The sequence below is a fragment of the Stenella coeruleoalba genome (assembly GCF_951394435.1).
Source record: "Stenella coeruleoalba genome assembly, contig: scaffold_28, whole genome shotgun sequence".
Taxonomy (NCBI): Eukaryota; Metazoa; Chordata; class Mammalia; order Artiodactyla; family Delphinidae; genus Stenella; species Stenella coeruleoalba.
Window position 1 is genome coordinate 1,041,708 of NW_027645921.1, and position 13,308 is coordinate 1,055,015.

At 44.1% G+C, this 13,308-nt stretch overlaps 1 long non-coding RNA gene across 26 annotated transcripts in view; it reads right to left on the reverse strand.

The window, feature by feature from the left end:
* The window catches only part of LOC307181468, a 1,676,472-nt gene that overhangs the window by 150,695 nt on the left and 1,512,469 nt on the right, over positions 1-13,308 (reverse strand). Inside the window, exon 1 of one of the 26 annotated variants that reach the window (XR_013826858.1) lies at positions 869-888. The exons of the other annotated variants lie outside the window; for them this stretch is intronic. This is a non-coding gene — a long non-coding RNA (uncharacterized lncRNA). Of the gene's footprint in view, positions 1-868; positions 889-13,308 lie in introns of those variants that run through there. 26 annotated transcript variants of the gene reach the window in all.

The window sequence follows — 13,308 nt, forward strand, 5'->3', positions numbered from 1 at the left end:
CTCCTGTTTGGCCCAGTTTGCAATTTCTGCGGAAGATGAACAGGAATAGCGAGAACCAAAGAGAGACTAGCTGGAGGTGTCTGGACGGGCAAATTTAACTCTCATTTCCCACCAGGAAAAGGAAATAACCAAAGGCTCAGCATGCCGTGCCGGAACCAGATTAGGGCCTGAAGCCATCCTGCGGTGTTGCGGCCAGGTCACAAGAAAGTGAGTTGAAGAAAGGAGCTCAGGGGCACTGTAATTCACAAACCTGCAGAGTTATAAATGACAGCTATCGTCCAAAAATAGACTGAAGTAAGGCTGCCAAGAGGACTTGAAAGCGGGGCAGAATTGCAGGAAACCGATTTCAGGAGGTAGACTGGAATTGCATTGAAAGCATAGGAAAAGAGGCAGAACGTCCACAATGATGCACTTGGCCAAAAAGGGCGTATGCGTTTTTTCCTGAATATATTCAGGAAAAAACGCATACGCACTTTTGGGCCAACCAAGCAAGCTTGCAAAGGAAATCTGCACTACAATGAAGTCTCACTTCCCCCCGGTCAAAAGGGCCATCTGAAATAAGTGTAAAATCCAGAAAGGCAGGACAGGCCATGGAGAACTGGGAGCCTTGTTATGCTGATGGGCGGGATGTAAATTGCCAACAGACACTCGGGAGAAGTGTATGGTGTTTCCTGAAACATCTAAAAAACAAAGCAACAGAACCTAGGGCACTTCCACTTATGGTCCTATAGCTTAGGGAAATTAAAATCAAAAAGACACAGCCATCCCAAAGTTTGGAACGGCTCTGTTTACAAGAACCTCGTTTACAGTACAAGTTCAACATCGCAGAAAGTGAAAAATGGATAAAGAACTTGTGGTATTTACCTACAAAGCAATATCACTCAGCAATGAAATCTGTGTCATCAGGCCGTTAGCAGCACAATGAGTGGATTCAGGTACGATGATTCTAACTGAAATAAGTCACACAGAAAAAGAAACATCATAAGATATCACTAATACACGGAATGTAAACTTGGCTACACAGGAACTGAATTCCAAAACAGAACAGTGTCTCAAATTTAGAAAACCAACTTATGCTTGCTTAAGGGGAAAGGTGAGTTGGGGTGCTGCATAAAACCAGAGATTGAAATGAGCACAGATAAAGTTCCTTTAGCCAAATATGGAATAGACAAGAGCTACTCCTTGCTCAACGCAATGGACTCAACACCCCATATTAAACGCCTAAGAATGTACCTGACTAGTAAGTATCTTAAAACCTATGGATTGCTATGTCTCCGAAAGAGAATCAAGCATGTGTACAGGGGCATAAACGCAGCAGTGATAGGATTGGAGAGGTTCGGTGAGCAAATGAAGACCCTTTGAAGTCATATTGCATGGTACCCATTACACGGGTCTCAACTCTCCAGGTTTAAGGTATTCTTCCTTCAGCTAAAACATGCATGTGGAACCCAGAGTATGATCAACCATGTGAATGGGAGACGTGTTCAAATATGTCTCAGTTTTCCTCCCCTGGTACTCGGGTGCAACATTCCAGACGCTTTACTAACACTCTCCCGACTTGGAGAGTCAGTCCCTTTAACCTCCTGTTTGGCCCAGTTTGCAATTTCTGCGGAAGATGAACAGGAATAGAGAGAAACAATGAGAGGCTAGCTGGAGGTCTCTGGACGGGCAAATTTAACTCTCATTTCCCACCAGGAAGAGGAATTAACCAAAGGCTCAGCGTGCGGTGCCAGAACCAGATTAGGGCCTGAAGCCATCCTGCGGTGTTGCGGCCAGGTCACAAGAAAGCGAGTTGAAGAAAGGAGCTCAGGGGCACTGTATTTCACAAACCTGCAGAGTTATAAATGACAGCTATGGTCCAAAAATAGACTGAAGTAAGGCTGCCAAGAGGACTTGAAAGCGGGGCAGCATTGCAGGAAACCGATTTCAGGAGGTAGACTGGAATTGCATTGAAAGCATAGGAAAAGAGGCAGAACGTCCACAATGATGCACTTGGCCAAAAAGGGCGTATGCGTTTTTTCCTGAATATATTCAGGAAAAAACGCATACGCCCTTTTTGGCCAACCAAGCAAGCTTGCAAAGGAAATCTGCACTACAATGAAGTCTCACTTCCCCCCGGTCAAAAGGGCCATCTGAAAAAAGTGTAAAATCCAGAAAGGCAGGACAGGCCATGGAGAACTGGGAGCCTTGTTATGCTGATGGGCGGGATGTAAATTGCCAACAACCACTCGGGAGAAGTGTATGGTGTTTCCTGAAACATCTAAAAAACAAAGCAACAGAGCCTAGGGCACTTCCACTTATGGTCCTATAGCTTAGGGAATTTAAAATCAAAAAGACACAGCCACCCCAAAGTTTGGAACGGCTCTGTTTACAAGAACCTCGTTTACAGTACAAGTTCAACATCGCAGAAAGTGAAAAATGGATAAAGAAGTTGTGGTATTTACTTACAAAGCAATATCACTCAGCAATGAAATCTGTGTCATCAGGCCCTTAGCAGCACAATGAGTGGATTCAGGTATGATGATTCTAACTGAAATAAGTCACACAGAAAAAGAAACATCATAAGATATCAGTAATACACGGAATGTAAACTTGGCTACACAGGAACTGAATTACAGAACAGAACAGGGTCTCAAATTTAGAAAACCAACTTATGCTTGCTTAAGGGGAAAGGTGAGTTGCGGTGCTGCATAAAACCAGAGATTGAAATGAGCACAGATAAAGTTCCTTAAGCCAAATATGGAATAGACAAGAGCTACTCCTTGCTCAACGAAATGGACTCAACACCGCATATTAAACGCCTAAGAATGTACCTGACTAGTAAGTATCTTTAAACCTATGGATTGCTATGTCTCCGAAAGAGAATCAAGCATGTGTACAGGGGCATAAACGCAGCAGTGATAGGATTGGAGAGGTTCGGTGAACAAATGAAGACCCTTTGAAGTCATATTGCATGGTACCCATTCCACGGGTTTCAAATACCCTGGTTTTAGGTATTCTTCCTTCAGCTAAAACATGCATGTGGAACCCAGAGTATGATCAACCATGTGATCGGGAGACGTGTTCAAATATGTCTCAGTTTTCGTACCCTGGTCCTCGGGTGCAACATTCCAGACGCTTTACTAACACTCTCCCGACTTGGAGAGTCAATCCCTTTAACCTCCTGTTTGGCCCAGTTTGCAATTTCTGCGGAAGATGAACAGGAATAGCGAGAACCAATGAGAGACTAGCTGGAGGTGTCTGGACGGGCAAATTTAACTCTCATTTCCCACCAGGAAGAGGAATTAACCAAAGGCTCAGCGTGCCGTGCCGGAACCAGATTAGGGCCTGAAGCCATCCTGCGGTGTTGCGGCCAGCTCACAAGAAAGCGAGTTGAAGAAAGGAGCTCAGGGGCACTGTAATTCACAAACCTGCAGAGTTATAAATGACAGCTATCGTCCAAAAATAGACTGAAGTAAGGCTGCCAAGAGGACTTGAAAGCGGGGCAGAATTGCAGGAAACCGATTTCAGGAGGTAGACTGGAATTGCATTGAAAGCATAGGAAAAGAGGCAGAACGTCCACAATGATGCACTTGGCCAAAAAGGGCGTATGCGTTTTTTCCTGAATATATTCAGGAAAAAACGCATACGCCCTTTTTGGCCAACCAAGCAAGCTTGCAAAGGAAATCTGCACTACAATGAAGTCTCACTTCCCCCCGGTCAAAAGGGCCATCTGAAAAAAGTGTAAAATCCAGAAAGACAGGACAGGCCATGGAGAACTGGGAGCCTTGTTATGCTGATGGGCGGGATGTAAATTGCCAACAACCACTCGGGAGAAGTGTATGGTGTTTCCTGAAACATCTAAAAAACAAAGCAACAGAACCTAGGGCACTTCCACTTATGGTCCTATAGCTTAGGGAAATTAAAATCAAAAAGACACAGCCACCCCAAAGTTTGGAACGGCTCTGTTTACAAGAATCTCGTTTACAGTACAAGTTCAACATCGCAGAAAGTGAAAAATGGATAAAGAAGTTGTGGTATTTACTTACAAAGCAATATCACTCAGCAATGAAATCTGTGTCATCAGGCCCTTAGCAGCACAATGAGTGGATTCAGGTATGATGATTCTAACTGAAATAAGTCACACAGAAAAAGAAACATCATAAGATATCAGTAATACACGGAATGTAAACTTGGCTACACAGGAACTGAATTACAGAACAGAAGAGGGTCTCAAATTTAGAAAACCAACTTATTCTTGCTTAAGGGTAAAGGTGAGTTGGGGTGCTGCATAAAACCAGAGATTGAAATGAGCACAGATAAAGTTCCTTAAGCCAAATATGGAATAGACAAGAGCTACTCCTTGCTCAACGAAATGGACTCAACACCGCATATTAAACGCCTAAGAATGTACCTGACTAGTAAGTATCTTAAAAACCTATGGATTGCTATGTCTCCGAAAGAGAATCAAGCATGTGTACAGGGGCATAAACGCAGCAGTGATAGGATTGGAGAGGTTCGGTGAGCAAATGAAGACCCTTTGAAGTCATATTGCATGGTACCCATTACACGGGTCTTAACTCTCCAGGTTTAAGGTATTCTTCCTTCAGCTAAAACATGCATGTGGAACCCAAGTATGATCAACCATGTGAACGGGAGACGTGTTCAAATATGTCTCAGTTTTCCTCCCCTGGTACTCGGGTGCAACATTCCAGACGCTTTACTAACACTCTCCCCACTTGGAGAGTCAGCGCCTTTAACCTCCTGTTTGGCCCAGTTTGCAATTTCTGCGGAAGATGAACAGGAATAGCGAGAACCAATGAGAGGCTAGCTGGAGGTGTCTAGACGGGCAAATTTAACTCTCATTTCCCACCAGGAAGAGGAAATAACCAAAGGCTCAGCGTGCCGTGCCGGAACCAGATTAGGGCCTGAAGCCATCCTGCGGTGTTGCGGCCAGGTCACAAGAAAGCGAGTTGAAGAAAGGAGCTCAGGGGCACTGTAATTCACAAACCTGCACAGTTATAAATGACAGCTATCGTCCAAAAATAGACTGAAGTAAGGCTGCCAAGAGGACTTGAAAGCGGGGCAGCATTGCAGGAAACCGATTTCAGGAGGTAGACTGGAATTGCATTGAAAGCATAGGAAAAGAGGCAGAACGTCCACAATGATGCACTTGGCCAAAAAGGGCGTATGCGTTTTTTCCTGAATATATTCAGGAAAAAACGCATACGCCCTTTTTGGCCAACCAAGCAAGCTTGCAAAGGAAATCTGCACTACAATGAAGTCTCACTTCCCCCCGGTCAAAAGGGCCATCTGAAAAAAGTGTAAAATCCAGAAAGGCAGGACAGGCCATGGAGAACTGGGAGCCTTGTTATGCTGATGGGCGGGATGTAAATTGCCAACAGACACTCGGGAGAAGTGTATGGTGTTTCCTGAAACATCTAAAAAACAAAGCAACAGAGCCTAGGGCACTTCCACTTATGGTCCTATAGCTTAGGGAAATTAAAATCAAAAAGACACAGCCACCCCAAAGTTTGGAACGGCTCTCTTTACAAGAACCTCGTTTACAGTACAAGTTCAACATCGCAGAAAGTGAAAAATGGATAAAGAAGTTGTGGTATTCACTTACAAAGCAATATCACTCAGCAATGAAATCTATGTCATCAGACCCTTAGCATCACAATGAGTGGATTCAGGTATGATGATTCTAACTGAAATAAGTCACACAGAAAAAGAAACATCATAAGATATCACTAATACACGGAATGTAAACTTGGCTACACAGGAACTGAATTACAGAACAGAACAGGGTCTCAAATTTAGAAAACCAACTTATGCTTGCTTAAGGGTAAAGGTGAGTTGGGGTGCTGCATAAAACCAGAGATTGAAATGAGCACAGATAAAGTTCCTTAAGCCAAATATGGAATAGACAAGAGCTACTCCTTGCTCAACGAAATGGACTCAACACCCCATATTAAACGCCTAAGAATGTTCCTGACTAGTAAGTATCTTAAAACCTATGGATTGCTATGTCTCCAAAAGAGAATCAAGCATGTGTACAGGGGCATAAACGCAGCAGTGATAGGATTGGAGAGGTTCGGTGCGCAAATGAAGACCCTTTGAAGTCATATTGCATGGTACCCATTCCACGGGTTTCAACTACCCAGGTTTAAGGTATTCTTCCTTCAGCTAAAACATGCATGTGGAACCTAGAGTATGATCAACCATGTGATCGGGAGACGTGTTCAAATATGTCTCAGTTTTCGTACCCTGGTACTCGGGTGCAACATTCCAGACGCTTTACTAACACTCTCCCGACTTGGAGAGTCAGTCCCTTTAACCTCCTGTTTGGCCCAGTTTGCAATTTCTGCGGAAGATGAACAGGAATAGCGAGAACCAATGAGAGACTAGCTGGAGGTGTCTGAACGGGCAAATTTAACTCTCATTTCCCACCAGGAAGAGGAAATAACCAAAGGCTCAGCGTGCCGTGCCGGAACCAGATTAGGGCCTGAAGCCATCCTGCAGTGTTGCGGCCAGGTCACAAGAAAGCGAGTTGAAGAAAGGAGCTCAGGGGCACTGTAATTCACAAACCTGCAGAGTTATAAATGACAGCTATCGTCCAAAAATAGACTGAAGTAAGGCTGCCAAGAGGACTTGAAAGCGGGGCAGAATTGCAGGAAACCGATTTCAGGAGGTAGACTGGAATTGCATTGAAAGCATAGGAAAAGAGGCAGAACGTCCACAATGATGCACTTGGCCAAAAAGGGCGTATGCGTTTTTTCCTGAATATATTCAGGAAAAAACGCATAGGCCCTTTTTGGCCAACCAAGCAAGCTTGCAAAGGAAATCTGCACTACAATGAAGTCTCACTTCCCCCCGGTCAAAAGGGCCATCTGAAAAAAGTGTAAAATCCAGAAAGGCAGGACAGGCCATGGAGAACTGGGAGCCTTGTTATGCTGATGGGCGGGATGTAAATTGCCAACAACCACTCGGGAGAAGTGTATGGTGTTTCCTGAAACATCTAAAAAACAAAGCAACAGAACCTAGGGCACTTCCACTTATGGTCCTATAGCTTAGGGAAATTAAAATCAAAAAGACACAGCCACCCCAAATTTTGGGACGCCTCTGTTTACAAGAACCTCGTTTACAGTACAAGTTCAACATCGCAGAAAGTGAAAAATGGATAAAGAAGTTGTGGTATTTACTTACAAAGCAATATCACTCAGCAATGAAATCTGTGTCATCAGGCACTTAGCAGCACAATGAGTGGATTCAGGTATGATGATTCTAACTGAAGTAAGTCACACAGAAAAAGAAACATCATAAGATATCAGTAATACACGGAATGTAAACTTGGCTACACAGGAACTGAATTACAGAACAGAACAGGGTCTCAAATTTAGAAAACCACCTTATGCTTGCTTAAGGGTAAAGGTGAGTTGGGGTGCTGCATAAAACCAGAGATTGAAATGAGCACAGATAAAGTTCCTTAAGCCAAATATGGAATAGACAAGAGCTACTCCTTGCTCAACGAAATGGACTCAACACCGCATATTAAACGCCTAAGAATGTACCTGACTAGTAAGTATCTTAAAAACCTATGGATTGCTATGTCTCCGAAAGAGAATCAAGCATGTGTACAGGGGCATAAACGCAGCAGTGATAGGATTGGAGAGGTTCGGTGAGCAAATGAAGAACCTTTGAAGTCATATTGCATGGTACCCATTACACGGGTCTTAACTCTCCAGGTTTAAGGTATTCTTCCTTCAGCTAAAACATGCATGTGGAACCCAAGTATGATCAACCATGTGAACGGGAGACGTGTTCAAATATGTCTCAGTTTTCCTCCCCTGGTACTCGGGTGCAACATTCCAGACGCTTTACTAACAGTCTCCCCACTTGGAGAGTCAGCGCCTTTAACCTCCTGTTTGGCCCAGTTTGCAATTTCTGCGGAAGATGAACAGGAATAGCGAGAACCAATGAGAGACTAGCTGGAGGTGTCTGAACGGGCAAATTTAACTCTCATTTCCCACCAGGAAGAGGAAATAACCAAAGGCTCAGCGTGCCGTGCCGGAACCAGATTAGGTCCTGAAGCCATCCTGCGGTGTTGCGGCCAGGTCACAAGAAAGCGAGTTGAAGAAAGGAGCTCAGGGGCACTGTAATTCACAAACCTGCAGAGTTATAAATGACAGCTATCGTCCAAAAATAGACTGAAGTAAGGCTGCCAAGAGGACTTGAAAGCGGGGCAGAATTGCAGGAAACCTATTTCAGGAGGTAGACTGGAATTGCATTGAAAGCATAGGAAAAGAGGCAGAACGTCCACAATGATGCACTTGGCCAAAAAGGGCGTATGCGTTTTTTCCTGAATATATTCAGGAAAAAACGCATACGCCCTTTTTGGCCAACCAAGCAAGCTTGCAAAGGAAATCTGCACTACAATGAAGTCTCACTTCCCCCCGGTCAAAAGGGCCATCTGAAAAAAGTGTAAAATCCAGAAAGGCAGGACAGGCCATGGAGAACTGGGAGCCTTGTTATGCTGATGGGCGGGATGTAAATTGCCAACAACCACTGGGGAGAAGTGTATGGTGTTTCCTGAAACATCTAAAAAACAAAGCAACAGAGCCTAGGGCACTTCCACTTATGGTCCTATAGCTTAGGGAAATTAAAATCAAAAAGACACAGCCACCCCAAAGTTTGGAACGGCTCTGTTTACAAGAACCTCGTTTACAGTACAAGTTCAACATCGCAGAAAGTGAAAAATGGATAAAGAAGTTGTGGTACTCACGTACAATGCAGTATCACTCAGCAATGAAATCTATGTCATCAGGCCCGTAGCAGCATAATGAGTAGATTCAGGTACGATGATTCTAACTGAAGTAAGTCACACAGAAAAAGAAACATCATAAGATATCACTAATACACGGAATGTAAACTTGGCTACACAGGAACTGAATTACAGAACAGAACAGGGTCTCAAATTTAGAAAACCAACTTATGCTTGCTTAAGGGGAAAGGTGAGTTGGGTTGCTGCATAAAACCAGAGATTGAAATGAGCACAGATAAAGTTCCTTAAGCCAAATATGGAATAGACAAGACCTACTCCTTGCTCAACGAAATGGACTCAACACCGCATATTAAACGCCTAAGAATGTACCTGACTAGTAAGTATCTTAAAACCTATGCATTGCTATGTCACCGAAAGAGAATCAAGCATGTGTACAGGGGCATAAACGCAGCAGTGATAGGATTGGAGAGGTTCGGTGAGCAAATGAAGACCCTTTGAAGTCATATTGCATGGTACCCATTCCACGGGTTTCAACTACCCAGGTTTTAGGTATTCTTCCTTCAGCTAAAACATGCATGTGGAACCCAAGTATAATCAACCATGTGAACGGGAGACGTGTTCAAATATGTCTCAGTTTTCCTCCCCTGGTACTCGGGTGCAACATTCCAGACGCTTTACTAACAGTCTCCCCACTTGGAGAGTCAGCGCCTTTAACCTCCTGTTTGGCCCAGTTTGCAATTTCTGCGGAAGATGAACAGGAATAGCGAGAACCAATGAGAGGCTAGCTGGAGGTGTCTGGACGGGCAAATTTAACTCTCATTTCCCACCAGGAAGAGGAAATAACCAAAGGCTCAGCGTGCCGTACCGGAACCAGATTAGAGCCTGAAGCCATCCTGCGGTGTTGCGGCCAGCTCAAAAGAAAGCGAGTTGAACAAAGGAGTTCAGGGGCACTGTAATTCACAAACCTGCAGAGTTATAAATGACAGCTATCGTCCAAAAATATAGTGAAGTAAGGCTGCCAAGAGGACTTGAAAGCGGGGCAGAATTGCAGGAAACCGATTTCAGGAGGTAGACTGGAATTGCATTGAAAGCATAGGAAAAGAGGCAGAACGTCCACAATGATGCACTTGGCCAAAAAGGGCGTATGCGTTTTTTCCTGAATATATTCAGGAAAAAACGCATACGCCCTTTTTGGCCAACCAAGCAAGCTTGCAAAGGAAATCTGCACTACAATGAAGTCTCACTTCCCCCCGGTCAAAAGGGCCATCTGAAATAAGTGTAAAATCCAGAAAGGCAGGACAGGCCATGGAGAACTGGGAGCCTTGTTATGCTGATGGGCGGGATGTAAATTGCCAACAGACACTCGGGAGAAGTGTATGGTGTTTCCTGAAACATCTAAAAAACAAAGCAACAGAACCTAGGGCACTTCCACTTATGGTCCTATAGCTTAGGGAAATTAAAATCAAAAAGACACAGCCACCCCAAATTTTGGGACGCCTCTGTTTACAAGAACCTCGTTTACAGTACAAGTTCAACATCGCAGAAAGTGAAAAATGGATAAAGAAGTTGTGGTATTTACTTACAAAGCAATATCACTCAGCAATGAAATCTGTGTCATCAGGCACTTAGCAGCACAATGAGTGGATTCAGGTATTATGATTCTAACTGAAGTAAGTCACACAGAAAAAGAAACATCATAAGATATCAGTAATACACGGAATGTAAACTTGGCTACACAGGAACTGAATTACAGAACAGAACAGGGTCTCAAATTTAGAAAACCAACTTATGCTTGCTTAAGGGTAAAGGTGAGTTGGGGTGCTGCATAAAACCAGAGATTGAAATGAGCACAGATAAAGTTCCTTAAGTCAAATATGGAATAGACAAGAGCTACTCCTTGCTCAACGAAATGGACTCAACACCGCATATTAAACGCCTAAGAATGTACCTGACTAGTAAGTATCTTAAAAACCTATGGATTGCTATGTCTCCGAAAGAGAATCAAGCATGTGTACAGGGGCATAAACGCAGCAGTGATAGGATTGGAGAGGTTCGGTGAGCAAATGAAGACCCTTTGAAGTCATATTGCATGGTACCCATTACACGGGTCTTAACTCTCCAGGTTTAAGGTATTCTTCCTTCAGCTAAAACATGCATGTGGAACCCAAGTATGATCAACCATGTGAACGGGAGTCGTGTTCAAATATGTCTCAGTTTTACTCCCCTGGTACTCGGGTGCAACATTCCAGACTCTTTACTAACACTCTCCCCACTTGGAGAGTCAGCGCCTTTAACCTCCTGTTTGGCCCAGTTTGCAATTTCTGCGGAAGATGAACAGGAATAGCGAGAACCAAAGAGAGACTAGCTGGAGGTGTCTGGACGGGCAAATTTAACTCTCATTTCCCACCAGGAAAAGGAAATAACCAAAGGCTCAGCGTGCCGTGCCGGAACCAGATTAGGGCCTGAAGCCATCCTGCGGTGTTGCGGCCAGGTCACAAGAAAGCGAGTTGAAGAAAGGAGCTCAGGGGCACTGTAATTCACAAACCTGCAGAGTTATAAATGACAGCTATCGTCCAAAAATAGACTGAAGTAAGGCTGCCAAGAGGACTTGAAAGCGGGGCAGAATTGCAGGAAACCGATTTCAGGAGGTAGACTGGAATTGCATTGAAAGCATAGGAAAAGAGGCAGAACGTCCACAATGATGCACTTGGCCAAAAAGGGCGTATGCGTTTTTTCCTGAATATATTCAGGAAAAAACGCATACGCCCTTTTTGGCCAACCAAGCAAGTTTGCAAAGAAAATCTGCACTACAATGAAGTCTCACTTCCCCCCGGTCAAAAGGGCCATCTGAAAAAAGTGTAAAATCCAGAAAGGCAAGACAGGCCATGGAGAACTGGGAGCCTTGTTATGCTGATGGGCGGGATGTAAATTGCCAACAACCACTCGGGAGAAGTGTATGGTGTTTCCTGAAACATCGAAAAAACAAAGCAACAGAACCTAGGGCACTTCCACTTATGGTCCTATAGCTTAGGGAAATTAAAATCAAAAAGACACAGCCATCCCAAAGTTTGGAACGGCTCTGTTTACAAGAACCTCGTTTACAGTACAAGTTCAACAGCGCAGAAAGTGAAAAATGGATAAAGAACGTGTGGTACTTACGTACAATGCAGTATCACTCAGCAATGAAATCTATGTCATCAGGCCCGTAGCAGCATAATGAGTAGATTCAGGTACGATGATTCTAACTGAAATAAGTCACACAGAAAAAGAAACATCATAAGATATCCCTAATACACGGAATGTAAGCTTGGCTACACAGGAACTGAATTCCAAAACAGAACAGGGTCTCAAATTTAGAAAACCAACTTATGCTTGCTTAAGGGGAAAGGTGAGTTGGGTTGCTGCATAAAACCAGAGATTGAAATGAGCACAGATAAAGTTCCTTAAGCCAAATATGGAATAGACAAGAGCTACTCCTTGCTCAACGAAATGGACTCAACACCGCATATTAAACGCCTAAGAATGTACCTGACTAGTAAGTATCTTAAAACCTATGGATTGCTATGTCTCCGAAAGAGAATCAAGCATGTGTACAGGGGCATAAACGCAGCAGTGATAGGATTGGAGAGGTTCGGTGAGCAAATGAAGACCCTTTGAAGTCATATTGCATGGTACCCTTTCCACGGGTTTCAACTACCCAGGTTTAAGGTATTCTTCCTTCAGCTAAAACATGCATGTGGAACCCAAGTATGATCAACCATGTGAACGGGAGACGTGTTCAAATATGTCTCAGTTTTCCTCCCCTGGTACTCGGGTGCAACATTCCAGACGCTTTACTAACACTCTCCCCACTTGGAGAGTCAGCGCCTTTAACCTCCTGTTTGGCCCAGTTTGCAATTTCTGCGGAAGATGAACAGGAATAGTGAGAACCAATGAGAGACTAGCTGGAGGTGTCAGGACGGGCAAATTTAACTCTCATTTCCCACCAGGAAAAGGAAATAACCAAAGGCTCAGCGTGCCGTGCCGGAACCAGATTAGGGCCTGAAGCCATCCTGCGGTGTTGCGGCCAGGTCACAAGAAAGCAAGGTGAAGAAAGGAGCTCAGGGGCACTGTAATGCACAAACTTGCAGAGTTATAAATGACAGCTATCGTCCAAAAATAGACTGAAGTAAGGCTGCCAAGAGGACTTGAAAGCGGGGCAGAATTGCAGGAAACCGATTTCAGGAGGTAGACTGGAATTGCATTGAAAGCATAGGAAAAGAGGCAGAACGTCCACAATGATGCACTTGGCCAAAAAGGGCGTATGCATTTTTTCCTGAATATATTCAGGAAAAAACGCATACGCCCTTTTTGGCCAACCAAGCAAGCTTGCAAAGGAAATCTGCACTACAATGAAGTCTCACTTCCCCCCGGTCAAAAGGGCCATCTGAAAAAAGTGTAAAATCCAAAAAGGCAGGACAGGCCATGGAGAACTGGGAGCCTTGTTATGCTGAAGGGCGGGATGTAAATTGCCAACAAACACTCGGGAGAAGTGTATGGTGTTT